This window comes from Podarcis vaucheri, assembly GCF_965113315.1.
Source record: "Podarcis vaucheri genome assembly, chromosome: 2".
NCBI classification, from domain to species: domain Eukaryota; kingdom Metazoa; phylum Chordata; class Lepidosauria; order Squamata; family Lacertidae; genus Podarcis; species Podarcis vaucheri.
Window position 1 is genome coordinate 129,462,855 of NC_138760.1, and position 21,925 is coordinate 129,484,779.

The 21,925-nt window shown below is 42.2% G+C and overlaps 1 pseudogene across 1 annotated transcript; it reads left to right on the forward strand.

Annotated features, from left to right (window-relative positions):
- Window positions 1–1,120: 1,120 nt before the first annotated feature.
- LOC309526237 (rab11 family-interacting protein 1-like) lies at window positions 1,121–21,915 on the forward strand (annotated as a pseudogene). The gene is made up of 5 exons (XR_014224679.1): window positions 1,121–1,131; window positions 1,485–1,932; window positions 2,289–3,123; window positions 18,846–18,954; window positions 21,327–21,915. The product of XR_014224679.1 is annotated as a rab11 family-interacting protein 1-like (transcript).
- Window positions 21,916–21,925: the final 10 nt, after the last annotated feature.

Genomic DNA, 21,925 nt, shown 5'->3' on the forward strand with positions numbered 1-21,925 from the left:
TACAAACATTTACAAATATATTTTTAAGCTCATTTTAAAAATGCTGATCTTCATCAGATGCCTCATTAGTATGTACTAGAAAATGTTTATTCCTGATGGTTACATGGTCCCAAAGTACAGTGGACATATTCAGTAGGAATGGATCTAGTAACAAATAGTGTCAAGCGTTTTAATATAAATAGTACAGGACCAGCTTCCAGCAGATTGTGAAAATCTTCTAGTTTATAACCTGACCTAAAATTTCCAGGGACCACAGGGCTGTAGCTGGCAACACAGTGTGCCACATGCAAGAGGGAGTCTTGTCACTGGGCCCAAACCAGCTGACCATTCTTAACTGAGAACCATGAAACTATAGACAAAGTCTCTAAATATGTGACACATGACACACTTAATGTAGCTTTGAGGTCCTGTGACAGAAAAGAGGAAATTGAAATATAGGTAACTCACAATGCTTATTTTACCTACGTGGTTGCTGATTTGGGCTGGGGGGGTGGGGATGGAGCAGAACAAACAAACAAACAAACAATCCTGGCAACTTCTGTTTCAGTGTATCTGAAGAAGTGTGCATGCACACGAAAGCTCATACCAAGAACTAACTTAGTTGGTCTTTAAGGTGCTACTGGAAGGAATTTTTTTATTTTGACTATGGCAGACCAACACGGCTACCTATCTGTAACTGAAACAAATGGAGAGTGGAGGAAACACTGCCGAGAACCAGGTAAGCGAGACACCTGCTTCTGAGGGTTCCTGGCTTTATGTGATTTTGCTTTTATGTGCAATGGCCAGGAATGTAACCACTGCATAAGATGCGAGTTAGCTGTAATTATATCTTCTGTTAGTACAGGCATAGGCAAACTCGGCCCTCCAGATGTTTTGGGATGACAGCTCCTATCATTCCTAGCTAACAGGACCAGTGGTCAGGGATGATGGGAGTTGTAGTCCCAAAACATCTGGAGAGCTGAGTTTGCCTATGCCTGTGTTAGTATGTCTGTGAATATTCACTTGGATGAGAAAACAAACTTTTTCTAGACCAACATACTGGTAGCATGCCGGCTACCAGTTTCTTATCACAGATCTGTTCCAGGAGTGACGTCCTTAGCATTTTAGAAATCTTTGCATGATGGTTCCAAAGTAACTATTTCTGAGAATCATGTGGTAATATAGATAAATTATTTCATAACAGCATGTTCTCCTTTTAAAATAGGCTATTTCTTCTCTTCTCTTCTCTTCTCTTCTCTTCAACTTCCCCTTTACTTTTACTTTTCTTTTCTTTTTTGAAAATGGCCTTTGCTGGCTAAATGCCACTAATATCAGTCTACAGACCTACCTGGCATTTTGCTTACATGGAGAACCTGACTCTGTTTAGCTTGAACTAAAAATTAACTATTTTATACGTAACACACCCTGAGACCTTATGGGGAAAGGGTGGGTAGGAAATATTTAAGCCCCTGATGCTGAACTTTTGCTGTTCTTTATTTATACAGATGGTACAATCTTCACTTCAAACCAGGAAAGAAGGAAAAAAAGAGAGGTGAGATTGAGGTGGATATCCAATTCATGAGGAGCAACATGACAGCCAGCATGTTTGATCTGTCCATGAAAGATAAGTCATGGACCCCATTTGGCAAGCCGAAAGACAAGCTAAAGGGGAAATGAGGCAATGGATTGCCAGACACAGCTTCAGCTATTGTTCCTGGCATTAGTCACTCTCCGGCTGACAGTGAGGAAGAGTCAAATGAGAAAGAAAAGAAAAAAAATCAAAGTTTAAGACCTTATTCTCCAAACCTGGGTTACAGAAAAGCAACCTCTCTCAGTCCGTGTCTGTGTTACCTTCTCTCCAACCGGTTACAGAGAGAGTTTGACTTAATCCCAGTGACCTTTCATCGCGATGGAGTGATAGTGATGATGACACTTTAACTCCTGTTTCAGAGAGTAAGTATTGTCTATTGAAAAGAGAACAAATTTCTCAAATGTTTAAACAGTTCTGTGATTTACAAAGTGTGCTAAGTAGTAAAATGTGCCATTTCTTTGTAATGGTTAAAGCTGGACTTCTTGTATTATTTAAAGGCAGTGCTTGGAAGCTGTGAAGATATAGAAGTGTCTTCATGACTGTGTCTCTAATAGCTGAAAATGAGTGGGATGCAGGTGGGTCTCAGTGGTCCCCAACCTCAGTGTACTGCTGTTGTTAAGAGCCATCAGTTGATCTAGGGCTGGATTAGGTATTAGTATTTTCAGTAGTATTGGGACTTGTGCTTTCACTATTCTGATGCTGATTTCTTTCTTTTCAGAACCCTCCACAAATAGAACTGAAGATAACCTGTTTTATCCACCTTCCACCAAGTCTCATAAGAGAACAGGTAGTGCAGATAACAAGCAACTAAGCCAAATCTCCTCCAGTAACACCAAGAAGGATGTACATTCTTTATTTGGTGGACTGAAGTCCAAAAGTGACCCCACTTCCCGGTCCAATGTGTGTATCAATGGCAGTCATGTTTACATGGAGGAGCGTGGACCCAAAAGTGATACTCTTCCAAAAGACAGCACTCTATCTTCCCCTCAGATATCCCAGCGAAAACGGCTCTTTTTGTCCCAGGAGAACTTGTCTTCTGAACCCAGTAAGAAACCTGAAATGACAGGAAGACTACCATCTGACAAAGGACCACCAAGGTCTTCTTCACTGGAGTCCTTTAAAGCCATGACTCTACCATCATACAAGTTGCTGAGTGCTGGGGATATGCCAGAAAGCAACACTCCAGTTATTTCAGACACTCCAAAAGAAACCAAAGAGAACAAAAAGCAGGAGAACAAGAAATCTGGCTTGCTGTCTCTTATGGCAGGAAAAGAAGAAGCTAAAGTTAGTGAGGAAGTAGAGAGCAATGCAGACACCACCCCGAAGGTGAAGGAAGTAAAACGTAACGAAACAGAGTTGGCCAAGAAAGAAGCAAATCCTTTTGAAGTCCCTGTGGATAACAGAAGAGGTCATAGCTCAGGTAAGAGCAGCACTGCGGATCTCTGAATCACAAAGGCATCCTTGAACCCTTTTGATGAAAACATCTCAGCCGAAGAGAAGCCAGAAAAGAACTCAGCTTCTGTGAAACCATCTCAGACCGAACCCGTCAAGCCCAGATTAGTCTTGAGAAATGATCTTCTCAGTGGAATTTTGAGATCTTGAGATGCTTGAAGGCTATTGCCACCCAGTGGTTTTCATTGTATGTCATAGAAAATATCTACTTTACAGGGCGAGTAAGAATTTTCCTCCTGATAAGGCAGGCATGCCCTGTGTAGGTTTCAGTTGACTAGTAACTCTGCAGGTAATTTGTAGGGTTTTTGTCTCTAGCCTTCTTGAAAGAAGAGAAATGACAATGCATGCTGCCTCCAGAACAAAGGTGATCCACTTTCTTGCAAGGGGAGAGCAAAGAGAGCGAGCCAGTCCCTCTTCTGCCTCCAGGACGGAATGCTGTCTAGCAGAGAATGTATTGCAGCTGGCTGAACTCGATCCTTTCTATCTCTCCTCCCCACTGCCCAACTTACAGGGAGAGGAATCCCAGACTTAAAGTATTAGTTCTAAATCAGGAAGGAGAAAGAGAACAGCTGTCTTTCATGAAGAAACAGCCAGTGCTACTGGCAGTTGTCCTTCGTGGTTCCTTCTTGCTTGAGTTGGGGAGGGGTGTGATATTATCTCTCTTCTGTCGTCTGAAAGTAGAGGTGGGAGGAATACTGAGATGGAGCAGGAAAGACTCAGAAAAGTGAATCAAAATGGGTTACCTCCTAAGCCCCTGAATATTTAAGGCTGCCACATATTAGCTGATTACGTGATCTTGTGGTGCATTTGTTCATTAGTTGATATTTAAATATTCAGACATGTATATAAGTGCTGTGAACACCATTAGTGACTTGGCTTTGTTTTTATGTTATTGACACTGGTGCATGTGGGAGAATTGCTCCCTATAGCTCTAACTTTAAACTTATATCTCTTTCTTTACAGCTGTAACTAGTGAAACAACATTCTTTTAACATTGTTGGGTGACCTTGTTTCTGTTCAGCTCCTGCAAAATGATTAAAATTTGCACCTTTCAGCAATCTAAAATGCAATTTTTATGGCTTGGTGGAATGCAAGCTTTGGATAAAACGTTGCTTTTGCATGGAAGCTGTGTGTCACAGAGGCCCCACTCTTTTTTCCTGCCTGACTCCCGTATGCTTGGTGCTTTGTATATTTCACTGTACTACTAATACTATGATAATACTATAATGTAATTGGGATTAAAAAGGTGTTCCATTGAAAAGAGATGTTACTGATAGATTTTTTTAAATGTACAAAATACTTTCATTCAGGCAACGTGTTGTTTTCTTTTATAAGCATTTGCTGCTGTTAAAAGGTAAATTATAATATGAAGGGGGTGGTTTGCTGTTACGGAAAAATCTAGGAGTGAGGCTCCTCAGTCACCCAGCTCGTCGGGCAGAGCCCGTGGGTCCCTGCAGAATAAAGGAAGGAGTCCAGCCAACCAGAGCAAATAGCTGTAGACCAAAGTTTATTGCACAATAGGTTCAAAGAGCAAATTTGAACCCCGAGGATGGGGTGACAAAGACTTTTAAAACTTTCCCACCACATCCCAGAATACAGTTTGTACAGCATCATTGCTACATCACTGACATGTCACAAAAGGGGAGGGGTAGACAGGGGTTACACTAGTTCAACCTTGGCAAACATGTCCAGACAAGTCCTTGGTACAAGATTAGCATAAGCAGACATGGCAGGGCAAGACTTAAGATTAGCATAGACAAATATGTCTTAAGTACCCACCACCCAAAAGTAGAATAGAAGTTCCTTTGCATGTCTGGAGCCTGAGGCGAGTCAGGTGATGAGATTTGGCTTCCTTTGGCTAACAATGAGCCCAGCAATTGTCACCTCTGAGAACTTCCTGGAGTCCTTTTTCAAGGGGAAAATAGCTTTGGAATGGAGGAAACTGGGAAAGGAGATGATTTTATATTATTTTTAAAGCTAGGTGACTTCCCTGAGCTGTCCAGTTGAAAGGATACATTCAGGCATAATATTTGTAATATTTAACTTTAAAGATGTGCCCCCCCCCCGTAATTTCCGTAACATTTGCTAAAACCCTACACCTTTCCTATTCACTTAACATGCAGCAGCCTTGTTAAACTTGTCTTCAAAATGTTTCTGCCTGTCTTACGTTGCATCTGCAACTGACTTTTAGGTTTTATTTTGTCCCTTTTTACAGACTGGGCGCGTCTTCAGGGGATGAAACCAAAGCCACTTCTGCTATTTCTGCACCTCCTTCTGCTTCTCTTTTCTCTACTCCCTATCACTCTAATAAAAACAACCCTTTTGTCTCTAAATTTGATCCAGAAGAGCAACCTCGGGACACTGATAGGTTTGCTAGTGACAACAATCCGTTCACTACAAAATGGGGCAGAAATCCAAGCAAGATACTGAATGCTTTATAACTGCTGCTACCTCTTCTGCTTCTGGGAATGAAAATAAAACATTTGCTCCTAAAAGGGAACAAGAATCCCAGATAGAGGATTCTTCAAACTCTGCTAAGTCTCCCCTGCCTGTTCCTGCAACGTCTATTCTTCAGTTGGAACCTTCTGCTTTTCAGCTTTCTGATATTGATAATCCTCCCGTGTCTAAAGTGGGAGAGGACTCTGAAAGTTTTAACAGTCCTCCTGTAGCACCCTGCTTGTGGTTAACGCTTAGCTGGAATGAAATATTCAACGCAGCAATAGAGAAATTAAAATAATTATTTATTTGTCAGACAAATAAATGAGAGGCACAGTGGTATATGGTTACCAAGCTCTGGCCTGGCCTCCTGCCATTATGGCCAGCACTTATATTCCCTCAATCCAGCCCCCTTTGCTCCTCCTGTGGCTGCCTCTGTCCAATCAGCCTGGTTGAATTTCCTATTGGCTGATTGCTAGAACCAATCCTAGAAGATACACCCATATCCTCCTGTCCTTATATGGAACACAAAGAGCTATATATTGTTACATCTATAAATGACAAATAAGTAGTAATATATCTTACATGTGTCTCAACAAGGCATCTTAATTACCAGCTCACCTCTTGCCCTCCTTGCCCTATTGCCTTCTAAAACAAATGGTTAATCTTAAATTTTTATCTTAAACATATGTCAAGGATCTTGAGTTTCACATCAACATTGAAAGATCTCCCTCATTTGAAGGTTTCTAAACAAATGTTTGACAACTAATAAATCAGGACTGCTCGGATGGCGTCTTCTTGTCTGGCAGGGCTAGGCTGGTGGCTGACTTAATTTAACTCTTACAACTATATGAAATCTAGCATTTCTCAAATCCTTTGCATAATTACATTTAAGACAATATATTTAATACATAACATAGGTAGCCTTTTAAAAGGAATAAGGCCTTTTGTAAAGTAGAAAAGGAACTCAGTAAAAAGGAACACAGTAAAAAACCGCTTTAAAAGAAGCCTCTTCCCCTGTTTACAATTCCCCCCCCTTCTCCAGCCAGCTGCTTTTTCCATTAGCTCTTCCCAACATTTATTGCCCTTTAACTCTCTTCAGTTTAAGAAAGAAACAGTTTTAAAAAAAGACTTGCCAGCTAGATGCTTCTCCATTTGGTCTTTAACCTTGGAAAGAAGATCTGGCTCATTTTACTGGGAGGCACATTGGCATTATTTTACTATTTACTCATTCCTAATTATTTATTTCTGCCTTTTTTATCTTCTGTAACATATAGGGTCAGTGTCCTCACTCAGTCTGTAATTCCAGCTTTTACGACTTTGAGAATTGTTTTCTGCTATCAATCAAAGGGGCCCTTGTCTAGAAGAATAAACATTACCAAGGTTGTAAACTGCTGGTCTTCTGGCTTGAAACTTTTGAAAATTTAAGCTCTCTCTTTAATATACAAGTCCTGATCAAACATTAATAAAATGCAGGCTTATGCCTGATGCCTCATTCCCCCCTTTCAAGCTCAAGGACCTTCATCCCAAGTGTCCTTGATAGCTTGACCTTCATCATGTTCCTGAGGTAAAGCTCTGTATAGGGCCATGATATGAGGTAGAGTTTCATTTGAAACCATCTTGCTAATTGTACTTCTAAAACATGAAATGATACATGGCATCATACATAAAACCATTACCACTACTGTCAAGAAAAACAAGCAAGACAATAGTATCCCTTTGAGTCCTGTGACATTAGGTAACCAATTGGTGAGCCATCCCATATCCCATCCTTCCCATGTTTGTACTGGGACATGTGCTATATTCTCCATCTTTGTGGCCAACACACGGATTGCCTCACCATTATCTGAAATGTTAAAGCAACAGGCATTCCCTGTCAAGTTCAAGACTCCACATAGGCCTCCCTGCTTGGCAAGTACATAATCCATTCCCATTTTCAGCTGCAAAATGGCGGCTCTACTTTCATCCAACTGTTGTGCAATAAGTCTCAAACTCTGGGCCGTTGCATTGGTTACAAGTTCCACTACTGCTTGCAATCGAATTATTCTGTTTAGATTATAAATAGGATCCCGTGCCCCTTGTATGAGCTCACCAGGATTCCAGGAGGCAGGATCATAATAGGCTATAATGCGCTCTGGTGGCCAATCATCAGTACCGCTCCAACTTTGGGTACTTCCTCCTGCTATATGAGAAATATCAGCGTTTCTTCGTGTACGCTTGGCCAAATTAGTGGGCATAATCCACATTGGTGGTAATACCCATCCCAGGAAACAAGTCCCACTCCATTTGGAGGGGAGTTTCTTGTATGCCCATTCTCCACATATCCACCACAACCATCGGGTCTGAGGTTTTTGGTACGTGGAGTACAGAAGGCGAAATAGCAAAAGAGGTAGAGAGTTCACAGTGCAGTATGTTAGATTGCCTTTTTCTGTCACAGTTATGTTCCATACCACTTTCCATGCATGAATAAAAGGAGGTGCACAGGGCAAGGCATTCCGAGTTCGATAGGTAGTACCGTGTGCCCAGGTATTCTTAATATTATCCCAAGTATAGCGACAATGAGAAGAGCCTATCATGATAGAATCAGCTGCATCTGATGATTTATGTACACAGAATTCCCCTTGTACAGGTATAACTCGTATTGGTTTAGTTGAGTTCCATCCGGGGAAATTCTGTATTTCTGTTTGGTGTGGTATTTCGCTTACCATACCAATGGCATCTAATGGTATCGGTAATAAGGGCATACCTCCCTCTGAATCATCTGGCCCAAGAGAGCAAACAAGGCAATTGGTCCTATTTGTAACATTGGCTACCATCTCAGCTAAACCTACCCACATATTGTGGTCATGGCGGAATCCATATTTAGTCAATTTGGTCAGATTCAAGGACCCTTCCCCTTTCCAAGGGATCAGGATTAATAATAAAATCATGTTGATGTCTAGCATATGCATTCCTTCCACAAAAGATTACCTTATTGTGATAGCAGATAAATATTAGTCCCAATATAATTCCCCCAGTGACAGAAATGGGGAACCACCAAGACCAAAACATATATCCCGAGGATCCCCAATGAGTAATATCTCTGATAATTGTTCCACAAGGGGGGGGGCAGTCAATTAATTGTATAAGAGAATCTTTCCTTTCACAATCGCTGGTTCAGATGCTCCTCAAGCTTCAGGCGTGCGCAGGTCAGCCAGCTTCCAGGTTGTGGCTGCAGCAGGCCGGTCGTCTAATGTTGCCCGTGACCTAGCCCGTTCCCGGTAGGGCTAGATACAGGGGTTTTTGGAGAGAGTCAGTTTAAGAGGATTAGAGGGGTCACCTTTGCACGTCCAACTGCCTTCGGACTTCTTCAAACGGGAGTGATGAATCCAGGGGGTCACCTCAGCTACCTTCACCGCTGTTGGAGTAGAGAGCAAGACGGTGTAAGGTCCACGCCACTTAGGTGCAAGTGGATCACGTTTCCACTCTTTCACCCATACGCTATCGCCAGCCTGGAACTGATGAATCGGCTCGGCAATGCTGCACGGCGTGCGCTCGAGGGCCCACCTGTTAAGAGAAACAAAAACACGGGAGAGAGATTGCACTTGTCCCTGTGTCACATGGTCTCCTATTTGTTTAAGGTCAACTGAAATATCCTGAACAAAGGAGGGCGGTCTCCCATACAGGAGCTCAAAAGGTGACAACTTAAGTCTTTTTGTGGGTGCACACCAAACACGAAACAGTGTTATGGGTAACACATCTACCCATCCCAATCCCGTTTCCTGGGTTAATTTTGCCAATTGGGTTTTCAGAGTCCGATTCATTCTTTCAGTTTTCCCTGAACTCTGAGGCCTATAGGCTGCATGCAGTCTCCATTTCACTTGTAGGACTCGACATACTTCTTGTACTACTTGATCAATGAACGCCGGCCCATTGTCACTTCCAATGCATCTAGGTAACCCAAATCTCGGGATCAATTCAGTGAGGAGTCTCTTAGTTACCTCTCGTGCCTTTTCAGTTCGGGTGGGAAAAGCTTCAACCCATCCGGTAAGAGTATCCACAAACACAAGGAGATACTTGAATCCCTTAGAAGGGACCAGCTCTGTGAAGTCCACAATTAGGCTTTCCATGGGGACATATCCCACATGTTGGATTCCAGGAGGTTGTACCGGTCCCTGCCTGGGATTGTTTTTAGCACAAAGAACACATTTCTGTGAAATGCAAGTTGCTAATTGTGATAGATTAATAATATACAACTTCCGACTGAGACTCTCTCTGGTTGCAGTACCGCCAAGGTGAGTAGATTCATGATAATTTCTTACAATTGTGCCTGCTAGATGATGAGGTACATAAATCCTATTGTCTGGCAGGATCATCCAACCGTCCTTCACAACCGCTCCTTCCTGTTCAGCCCACTTCCTCTCTTCTGGGGTATAGTGAGGTTTAACTTCTTCTGGAACTACCTCTGGTATGAGGGCTGCTATAAATCCTCCCACAGGCTTTTGGGCTGCCTCTCGGGCTGCTTTGTCAGCAGCATGATTTCCTCTGGTTATTGGATCCCTTCCTCGTCCATGACCTTTGCAGTGCATTACAGCAATCTGTTCTGGAGCCCATACTGCTTCTAACAGGATTTCTACTTCAGGTCCATATTTCAAGGCCTTCCCGTGGGCTCCTATTAGACCTCTTTCTTTCCATAGAGCACCATGTGCATGCAGGGTTAAGAAGGCATATTTAGAATCAGTATAGATGTTTGCCTTACATCCGGCTGCCAATTGCAGAGCTCTAGTTAAACCTATAAGTTCAGCTTTTTGTGCTGAGGTGCCAGCAGGCAAAGCTTCAGCTTCCACAACTTCCTCATTGGTGACCACAGCATATCCTGCTCGTCTGGCACCTTCATGCAGGTAACTGCTACCATCAGTATAATATACAACATCTGGATTTTTCAATGGTTCATCTTTCAGATCAGGTCTACTGGAATAAACTTCATCCATTATTTGGAGACAATCATGTGATTCTTCATCATCTACCTCTGGTAGGGGCAGCAAAGTCGCTGGATTGAGCATATTCACTACTCGTAGATGAATCCTGGGATTTTCACACAATAGGCCTTGGTACCTAGCCATCCTTGGGTTCGTTAGCCAATAACTACCCTTATATTCCATGAGTGTCAGAACAGCATGAGGTACATTCACGTACATCGTCTGGCCGAAGGTAAATTTATCAGCTTCTTTGACAAGGCTTGCAGTGGCCGCTACTGCCCTTAGGCATGGAGGCCATCCTTTTGCCACTGGGTCCAATTGTTTTGACAAATAAGCTACTGGACGGTTCCAACTTCCTAATCTCTGGGTCAGGACTGCCGCTGCAATCCCATTCTGTTCATGTACATACAGCTGAAAGGGTTTTTCTGAATTAGGCAGTCCAAGGGCTGGGGCCTCCATAAGTCGTTGTTTGATAACTAAAAAGGCTTGTTGCTGCTCAGGTCCCCATACGAATGGGTCCTTTTCTGCACCTCGAGTGCTTTCATGTAAGGGCTTGGCCAGACTGCTGAAATCAGGTATCCATAGTCTACAAAACCCTGCTGTTCCCAAGAATCCTCTGAGTTGTTTCCTTGTGGTAGGTTCCTTGATAAGGCAAATAGCTTCTTTCCTCTCTGGTCTCAATGCTCGTTGTTGGTGTGAGATGTCAAAGCCCAAATATTTGACCTTTTCTAAACATAACTGTGCCTTTTTCTGGGAAACTCGATAGCCAGCTTGCCAGAGCAAGTGGAGCAGTTCCTCTGTACCTTCTTTACAGGTATCAAAATCCTTTGCTGCTAGTATAAGGTCATCTACATATTGCAGAACCACCTTTTCTCCAGGTATTGAGGGGTAACTTGTTAGATCCTTCGCCAAGGCAGTGCCAAATAAAGTTTGGGAATTTTTGAATCCCTGGGGCAATCTTGTCCAGGTTAGCTGGCCTTTTGTTCCTGTCAAAGGGTCTTCCCACTGGAAGGCAAATATAGGTTGGCTCTGTGGTGCCAGCCGGCAACAGAAGAATGCATCTTTCAAGTCCAATACAGTAAAAAATGTTGCTTCTGGTGGGATCAAACTCAGCAAGGTATATGGGTTTGGTACATTTGGGTGCAAGGTCTCGATAGCCTGGTTTACGAGCCTCAAGTCCTGCACTGGCCTGTATTCATCTGTCCCAGGTTTTCGAACAGGCAAAAGGGGTGTGTTCCATTCTGATTGGCAGGGTTTAAGCAGACCATATTTTAATAGGCGGTCCAAATGTTTCTGGATGCCCTCTGCTGCTCGCCGGGGAAAGGATATTGCTTTACAGATACAGGGGTAGCCATAGGTTTTAAGGTTACTACAATTGGAGCTATATTCTTGGCCATTCCTGGTGGGCTATTTTCGGCCCATACTCCTGGTGGCACCTGTAGGGTTCGGAGGAGCTTGTTTAACTCTGTATCCAATGTGGGTTGGACTTGCAGGGCTGACATTAGGCGCCATGATTGTTCCTTAGGTACTGAGAGGGAAATTATTCCTGCTGCCTTTGATGGCAGTTTCATTTCTGGACCTCGAGGAGTGAAGGTGATTTGGGCCTGCAATTTGGACAGCATATCTCTACCTAAGAGAGGTATTGGACACTCAGGTATATACAAAAACTGATGGGTTAAACGATGTCCCCCAATCTGGCATTCCAAAGGTTGGAGGAAAGACCTCTTAGCTGACTGACCAGTGGCACTTTTAATGACTACACTTTTGGATGCCTTTTTCTGCAATAGTTCTGGGAGTACTGAGTATTCAGCCCCAGTATCAATCATAAAGTCTATTAAATGGCTTCCTAATTGAATCGTGACCGTGGGCTCCTGGAAGCCTAACTTTATGGAGTCCGGTCTTTCCTAGTCTTGGGTAAAATCCTCCTCTGCCAGTCCAATGAAATTGTCTCTACTCTGTCCTTGTCCAGGTCTCTGATATCTTCCATTTCGGATCATTCCCCGTCCCCGTCCCTGGTTTCTTGGGCCTGGGCCTGGGCCTGGGCGTACTTCTTCCAACCTCAGAGGTTCAGGACATTCCCGCTTCCAATGACCCTCCTTCTTGCAATTCGCACATTGATTCCTTCCCAGTGGTGGATTCCTTCCCCGCCCTCTTCCTCCATTTAAGGGGCGGTAGTCTTGCTTCACTGCTGTGGCCAGCATTACCATCTTTTCCTTCTGCCACTTCTTCTTCTCTTGCTTCTCAGCCTCATCCCTATTCCGATAAACTCGGCGTGCAATGGCCATAATTTGGCTCATCAGCATCCCTTCCCATCCTTCTGATTTCTGAATTTTCTTACGAATGTCGGAAGCACACTGGGCCACAAATGTAGCAGTAATCATTCTACTGTTTTCAGGGGCTTCAGGGTCAAAAGGAGTCCATATACGATAGGCTTCTTGCAGCCTCTCTAAAAAGTCTCCTGGACTCTCATTTGATTTCTGTTCTACTTCTGAGACTTTAGACATATTAGTGGGCTTCTGGCATGCCCTGCGGATACCTTGCACAAGCGTCTGGCGATAGGTGGTAAGTCTGGCCAGGTGAATTACATTGTTTGGATCCCAATTAGGATCTTCCAAGGGAAAGTGGTCTTGGAGATGACGGTCAATATTATAAATATTTCCCACTCTGGCCTGCTCATGCAAATATATCTGTGCCTTTTCAATTATGTCTCTCCTTTCCTCAGTGGTGAACAGAGTATTCAGGAGCTGGCGGCAATCTGTCCAAGTAGGACTATGAGTGTTTATTATTGAAGTCACCAAGTCCATCATAGCCTGAGGTTTTTCTGCAAAAGATGGGGTGTGTGTTTTCCAGTTCATCAGATCCGTAGTTGTGAATGGAATGTACTGGAGGGTCGAAGTTCGAGGTGGCCGTGGTCCGGGTTGCCCGTTAACCAGCACAGGCTCCTCAAGTGCATCAAATACTCTTCTGAGAGGGGCTAGTACGTGATCTTTCTCTTCGCTTTGCTCTAGGGGCCTCAAATCATAGGGGATGGTATTTGTCCCAAGGCGTTCTTTTAGCAGCCTTATACGCCTGGCTGTATTGCTTGCTGACCGATTAAGGTCTCCCTGTAACTTCTGTAATAATTCTCTAGGACTTGGATGTACAGGAGTTTGGGGTAGGCAATCAGTTATTCCACTAAAAGAGACTGTAGATGGAGTTCTACTGGGACTCACAGGTGGAATAACCACTTCTGCTTGGGCTTTATTATAGGCCTCCAATGCCTCCTGAAGATATTTATCATAATCTATCAAGGAATCAAGTTCTGTGACTCCAGCCCCATTATTCATTCCACTTTCTTGCCTTGGGGTTACAACTGGTGGAGTGTTTGGATTAGGCTCCCTTCGATGTGGAGCATAGGGTGGAGGTGGAAGCAGCTCTTCCTCTGGTCCCTCAAAAATGGGTTTGAGTTTATTTGGCAAGATTCCTTTCCTAGCTTCGGCTTTTACAGCCAATAATTTGCATCGTTGGACTTTGCATTCCCTTATCCATGGAGGATTTTTATTTAATGTGCTCAGCCAATAATCTATATATGAAAATTGTTCTGGGCACCCTCCAGTTTCTTTGGCGATGTTAGACCAAAGTTTGCTTACTAAATTTATATCAAAGGTTCCTTGAGATGGCCATTCAGTATTTTGCTTCGGCCACTCTAATTCACATAACGTTCTCAGGCGCTCTGGCGTCATTTTGACTCCATACGCCCCTGAGAAGGCTTTCTTAAAATTATTTAACATACATTCAAGAGGTGTATTTCCCCCCTTTGAACCCCCAACTCCCATTGTATGGCCCTGTGAAGTATCCACTCAGTCACTCACACACACGCTTCGTGGGTTTCCTTGCCTGGTGAAGTCGCCTTACCAGGAACCGAAGTACTGCCCACTCCACACTCAGGTCAGCTACAGATTGCTCTGTACTTTCTCACACATACAATGCGCTAGATACTTCACCACACACTACCTCCCATTCTTCCCTTTTCCCCCACCAGACCACCATCTGATATACCCAACCACCTAGCGTACTCAGTTCCCACTTACTGAGACGCAGAAGTTTGATCAAGACTTCTCTTCCTCCCAGTTAATTGGAGGGCCAAAAATCCCTTTGTGCACTTACCCTTGGTTGGTTCCGTTTCCCCCCGGTCCGTCGCCGCCAGTGAGCAGGGTATCAGACAGATGAGACTTCTGCGTTCCCCTGGAAAAAAACTTTCCAGTGCACGCTGGGTAGGCAGTGAGTGGTCCTCTCTCTTGTACCCTGCCCAGTAGGGCGAAGGGGCTGCGTTCCAGCAGACCACTTATCCGAGTCGCAGGCACCATAAAATGTAGCACCCTGCTTGTGGTTAACGCTTAGCTGGAATGAAATATTCAACGCAGCAATAGAGAAATTAAAATAATTATTTATTTGTCAGACAAATAAATGAGAGGCACAGTGGTATATGGTTACCAAGCTCTGGCCTGGCCTCCTGCCATTATGGCCAGCACTTATATTCCCTCAATCCAGCCCCCTTTGCTCCTCCTGTGGCTACCTCTGTCCAATCAGCCTGGTTGAATTTCCTATTGGCTGATTGCTAGAACCAATCCTAGAAGATACACCCATATCCTCCTGTCTTTATATGGAACACAAAGAGCTATATATTGTTACATCTATAAATGACAAATAAGTAGTAATATATCTTACATGTGTCTCAACAAGGCATCTTAATTACCAGCTCACCTCTTGCCCTCCTTGCCCTATTGCCTTCTAAAACAAATGGTTAATCTTAAATTTTTATCTTAAACATATGTCAAGGATCTTGAGTTTCACATCAACATTGAAAGATCTCCCTCATTTGAAGGTTTCTAAACAAATGTTTGACAACTAATAAATCAGGACTGCTCGGATGGCGTCTTCTTGTCTGGCAGGGCTAGGCTGGTGGCTGACTTAATTTAACTCTTACAACTATATGAAATCTAGCATTTCTCAAATCCTTTGCATAATTACATTTAAGACAATATATTTAATACATAACATAGGTAGCCTTTTAAAAGGAATAAGGCCTTTTGTAAAGTAGAAAAGGAACTCAGTAAAAAGGAACACAGTAAAAAACCGCTTTAAAAGAAGCCTCTTCCCCTGTTTACAATTCCCCCCCCTTCTCCAGCCAGCTGCTTTTTCCATTAGCTCTTCCCAACATTTATTGCCCTTTAACTCTCTTCAGTTTAAGAAAGAAACAGTTTTAAAAAAAGACTTGCCAGCTAGATGCTTCTCCATTTGGTCTTTAACCTTGGAAAGAAGATCTGGCTCATTTTACTGGGAGGCACATTGGCATTATTTTACTATTTACTCATTCCTAATTATTAATTTCTGCCTTTTTTATCTTCTGTAACATATAGGGTCAGTGTCCTCACTCAGTCTGTAATTCCAGCTTTTACGACTTTGAGAATTGTTTTCTGCTATCAATCAAAGGGGCCCTTGTCTAGAAGAATAAACATTACCAAGGTTGTAAACTGCTGGTCTTCTGGCTTGAAACTTTTGAAAATTTAAGCTCTCTCTTTAATATACAAGTCCTGATCAAACATTAATAAAATGCAGGCTTATGCCTGATGCCTCACTCCAGCATCTTTCTCTACTTCCTCCTTAGCAGGGAACCGTGATGATTCCAAGCACGTTCATGTTGTGCCTTCAGAGAAGCCCCAAAAGGAAGGTTTAACTAATCAGATAGATCCTGGCAATTTGTGTTTTTTTTAATAAAATATTTATTAAAGGTTTTAAACAATACAACAAACTTCACATTCACAACCAAAAAAAGAAAAACACCATCACAATCAATCAAAAAACACCAAAAAAGAGAAGAAAAACATACGAAGCATACAAAACAAGGTTCGATTTCTTAAATATTATTTCCATAACCCTCTTTCTTGACTCCCTCACATCTCCCTTTTCTGTGTTCCCATTTACGAAATCTTATTCAGCAATACTTCACCTTCTTTCAAATCTTATTTTATATTATACATTTCAACTATTATGTCTCCAATTTTCCCCCCCTTTATTATCAGTTATTTGAGCTTGACATAATATTGTTCAAATTTCACCTTTGTTCTTACAAACCAATTTTGCATACTCCTTTCAAATATGTCACTAATGCCACATTATCTTTATATCCTGCATCATTCTAACATTCATACAGTTTACAATACTTTTGTAATAGATCCTGGCAATTTGACCCCTGGAGATCTGAATGTAAAAACCCACCACCCTTTCTGTTATTCCAGAAGTGGGATTGGATGATGAGCAGCTGAGTGATTATCCCCAGGGTACTGAAAAGAAGCTACAAACATGAGTTTGACCAAACTGCGGGAGGCAGTGGAAGACAGGAGTGCCTGGCGTTCTCTGGTCCATGGGGTCACGAAGAGTCGGACACGACTAAATGACTAAACAACAACAACAACAAACAACAACAACCGAAAAGATTGCAGTATCTGGAGATTTGTCCAGGAGTGGAGATGGTTCCTCAGAGTTACGGTCCTCAATTGAGGGGGGGAGAGCTGACAGCAAATAAAAAGGCGACTGGTGGGAGGCAGACTGTATCGCTTCTCATGAAGACAAGGGCTCCTGCTGATGGATTTGAACTAAACAAACCATTGGTTGCACCTTCAGCACTAGCCCTTGAAAATGCAAGCCATGAGGTAAAGGGATTGAAGCAGAAGAACGCTGACAGCTTAAAAGAAAATAGACAGGGTGATAGTCCTGAGTTCTCTGTTAAGCCTGTTCATCTTTCCCCTCTGCCCAGTTCTTCTCACTCTATTAGTTCTTTCCAATCTGATGCTTCTGGCTGTAATAGAGCAGAGCCTACGAAAAAAGCTACAGCAGAGGGCTTGGGTACCAAAGTGGATCCCTCTGGCAAGAAGAGGCTGCTCCAGGCATGGGTTTCACCCTCTGAAACACATCCCAATCAGAATCTGCAGAGTGACGGAACTTATCCTGCTAAGCTCAGTGAGAGGAATTGCGGGGGTGGGGTGGGGATTAAAGATAAAGGCTCAAGTGCTATACTGTGCATGGCTTTGATTCTTCCCTCCCCTTTTTAACGCAGTAAGGGATTTTGTGTCCTATGGACAGGTGAAAATCTTTCCCTGTAGATCTGTATCTATTTCTTGTAGCAATGTCAATGAAGGAATAAAATTGAGCAAAGGTTTGTTTTGCTTAGGCAGTAATCAGACTCTATTTTCACATTGTTGTGACATGACAATAAAGGTATCATAAACTGGAACCAGCACTTCATATTTTACCTCTAATTTTACTTTATTTTTTAAACCCACTGTCCTGTTAAAATACTAAATATATTTTTCATGTTCTGCCAAAATAAGTGAAAGCAGCAGTTGGATAAATGCTTAACTTTTTAAAAAAGCGGTGTTAGTTGTGATCATAAGTGCAGTGCAGTTTACTGCAGCACAGGTTTTGTGTTACCTAGATTTCTGAACTGTTCCACGGGTGTAATTTAACTAAAAAAGAAATCAAGGCAAACTTTTGCAATAAACTTTGTTGAAAACTCTATTTTTTACACTTGCTAAACATCTGGGTAACTACACAAATATCCAAGCAACCAACCCTATTTTATGGTGGGGGGAGGAACAGATGTTTTGAACCATCAAGAGTGTCACACTAGGATTCCACTCAGTGATGGGCCAGTCTCTTATCTCTATGTCTAACCTACTTCACAGGGTGGGAGTGAGGAAAATGGGGGGGGGGTGTATTCAGGGTCCTTGAAGGGATATAAATAAATAGGTAAGTAAAACTTTTCATTTGAGAGCTTCTAAATCAGTCTTGAAGTGTAGAGAGGAGGGCAGAATAAATCTTCTGTTTTAACAGTAAATATAAAATCTAAACTTGCACTAGTAGAGGTACATAGAAGCGGAAAATGTACTTTATTCTTTTTAGAAGCCAAAGCAGAAACGTGTGCATGCGGTGCTTCATGCAAGACCAAAAGTAAAGCTAAAGGTAAAGGGACCCCGGCTGTTAGGTCCAGTAGTGGCCGACTCTAGGGTTGCTGCGCTCATCTCACTTTATTGGCCAAGGGAGCTGGCGTACAGCTTCCAGGTCATGTGGCCAGCATGACTTAAGCCACTTCTGGCGAAACCAGAGATGCACACGGAAATGCCGTTTACTTTCCCGCTGGAGTGGTACCTATTTATCTACTTACACTGTGTGCTTTCAAACTGCTAGGTTGGCAGGAGCAGGGACTGAGCAATGGGAGCTCACCCCGTCGCGGGGATTCGAATTGCCGACCTTCTGATCGGCAAGTCCTAGGTTCTGTGGTTTAACCCACAGCGCCACCCACGTCCCTTCAGACCAAAAAGAGAACTGCACAAAATTGTTCAGGTACAAAGTACTATAGGATTGCCTGAACTAATTGTGTGTGCTTCTTTCAGACTTCATCCTGTGAAACCAATGCATACTACAACAAGCAAATTATCTGCAAAAAACCAGAGCATAACATCAAAGATCTTGGATAACCAAAATGAAGCCGACATAAAGGTAATTTAAGACATACTATGTTTTAAAACCTAATTGGGTGGTCTGTGCCTTGAGTTAGGAAGCTTGTAAATTTATTGGCGGGATTAGACAAACTGCAAAGGGGTATAGTCGTTTGGAGACAGAAATGTGTTCAAGTTTTCTAGGTGTACGATTCCCCCTGCCCCTGCTATCCTACCCATCTGGGCAATTTTCTGAGCCTTTTACTGACACAAGTTTAGATCTGTGAGAGGGTATGAATTCCCCAGGCTCAAAATTTGCTATCTTCACCAAAGGACTTTGGCCTGAAAGGGATTTTTGTTTTCAGATAAGCAAGGTTTAGTGATTTAATGCCTCCAACTAATATTGCAAATGATCTGTTTGGTCAAAATAAAAAAAATCCTTCCAGTAGCACCTTAGAGACCAACTAAGTTAGTTCTTGGTATGAGCTTTCGTGTGCATGCACACTTCTTCAGATCTGAAGTATCTGAAGAAGTGTGCAGTATTCTTCAGTATCTGAAGAAGTGTGCATGCACATGAAAGCTCATACCAAGAACTAACTTAGTTGGTCTCTAAGGTGCTACTGGAAGGAATTTTTTTATTTTGACTATGGCAGACCAACACGGCTACCTATCTGGATCTGTTTGGTGTTTGAGCACAGAACCTGAATTATTATCACTTAACTGAAACAACCACTACTGCTGCTGCTTTGTATTTATTTAGTCCTTTTCGCATGTTATGAGGAGGGTCTTATCTTCACTTTTCCATGTTTATTACTGGGAAGAAATAGTTGAAGGCAGGTGTACAGAAACCTTGTGTGCACATTTGTCTGCATGCCATAAAAGTACTTACTGGCAAGTCCTGAAATTCTAGTTTTTTGTGAATCTTCAGTAGCTTTTAAGATGCTTTGCTCTGACATCATTCCTGGGATTCCCCAGTAATCCCTGAAACCAAAGGTTTCTATGTCTCCATTATCTGATAATAATGAAGCCAGTCTCTCACTTTGTTTTTTAATTTCTCAAAACTCTGCAATTGCAATCTATCTCCGTCTTGTTCCAAAATTTCCAAATATGTCGGCCATTTAGCCTCCATATTGAGCTTTTTCAAAGCTTTTGCTTCCATTGGTGACAGCCACCTTGGGGTTTTATATTCTAACAAATCCTTATATCTTATCCAAACATTAAACAAAGCTTTCCTGACAATATGATTTTTAAATGCTTTATGAGCTTTGACCTTATCATACCATAAATATGCATGCCAACCAAATACATTGTTAAAAATATAATTTGGATAAGAAAATTAGCTTCCAGGTGGAAAAGTCAAAATTAGAAACAGAACTGTTAGAACACAAAACTAAGAATTTGTCAAGAATGTATAATTTGCTGTTGAAATGGAATACTCAGTATGAAACAGTGAAATCTGTTATGATTAAATGGGCACAGGATGTTGGACATAATATTATGTTTGCTGACTGGGAACAGTTATGGACCACAGGTATGAAGTTTAGTAATGCCTTAAGAGAGAATATTATGAAAATGATATACAGGTGGTACATGACCCCAGTCAAGCTCGCAAAAATCTATCATTTGCCCGATAACAAATGTTGGAAATGTAAAGAAACGGAAGGTACATTCTTTCACCTTTGGTGGACGTGCCCAAAGATTAAGGCTTTCTGGGAAATGATATATAATGAACTGAAAAAGGTATTTAAATATACCTTCCTGAAGAAACCAGAGGCCTTTCTCCTGGGCATTGTCGGCCAATTGGTGCCAAAGAAGGATAGAACTTTTTTTATGTATGCAACAACAGCAGCAAGAATACTTATTGCAAAGTATTGGAAGACACAAGATCTACCCACCCTGGAAGAATGGCAGATGAAGGTGACTGACTACATGGAATTGGCAGAAATGACTGGCAGAATTCGAGATCAGGGAGAAGAGTCGGTGAAAGAAGACTGGAAGAAATTCAAAGACTACTTACAGAAACATTGTAAAATTAATGAATGTTAGAAGGATGTTGGATAGAAACTAAGCGGTTTCCAGCTGTAATGCTTTAAGAGATGTGGAGAGAGAGAGAAAGAGGTTTTACAAATGGGTAAAAGTTTAATGGTAAGGATTTGCTGAACTAACAAATTGAACTGGAATACAAAGAAGGGAGGTATGAGGAGGTCCGAGGAAATAAGTGTATGGAAGTTATGTTATTGAAAATTAATGTGTGTTTTTAACTGTTTTTTATTTTGTATGTTTATTTTTCTTTTTTCTTGTCATATCTTAAAAACTTTTAATAAATATCTTTTTAAAAAAAAGAAACCAAAGGTTTCTATACCTTCCTTCTGATCCTTGCATCAGTGCTTGATATCAAAATGACTTTAACCTGTTCATTCTTCCTTCCTAAAGAAATATGATCCTTCAGATCCCGCCTATGCTTATGGTCAGCTGACACACAGCGAGCTGATCCAGCTGGTCTTGAAGCAGAAAGATGTGATTGCAAAGCGAGATCAGCAGGTGCGCGAGATGGAAGACTACATTGATAACTTGCTTGTCAGAGTTATGGAGGAAACCCCTAACATTCTTCGAGCTCAAGCTCATGTGAATAAGAAAGCTGGAAAGATGTGAAGGAACCAATTTAACCTAATCAGTGGCTTCCTTACTCAAACTTTGGAAGTAGTGAATGTGGAAAAGCTGCTTGTACCGAAAGAGATTTTTACTTGTCTTAGGATAGAGCATGGAAGCGAGAGCTGGACCATAAAGAAGGCTGATCGCCAAAGAATTGATGCTTTTGAATTATGGTGCTGGAGGAGACTCTTGAGAGTCCCATGGACTGCAAGAAGATCAAACACATCCATTCTTAAGGAAATTAGCCCTGAATGCTCACTGGAAGGACAGATCCTGAAGCTGAGGCTCCAATACTTTGGCCACCTCATGAGAAGAGAAGACGCCCTGGAAAAGACCCTGATGTTGGGAAAGATGGAGGGCACAAGGAGAAGGGGACGGCA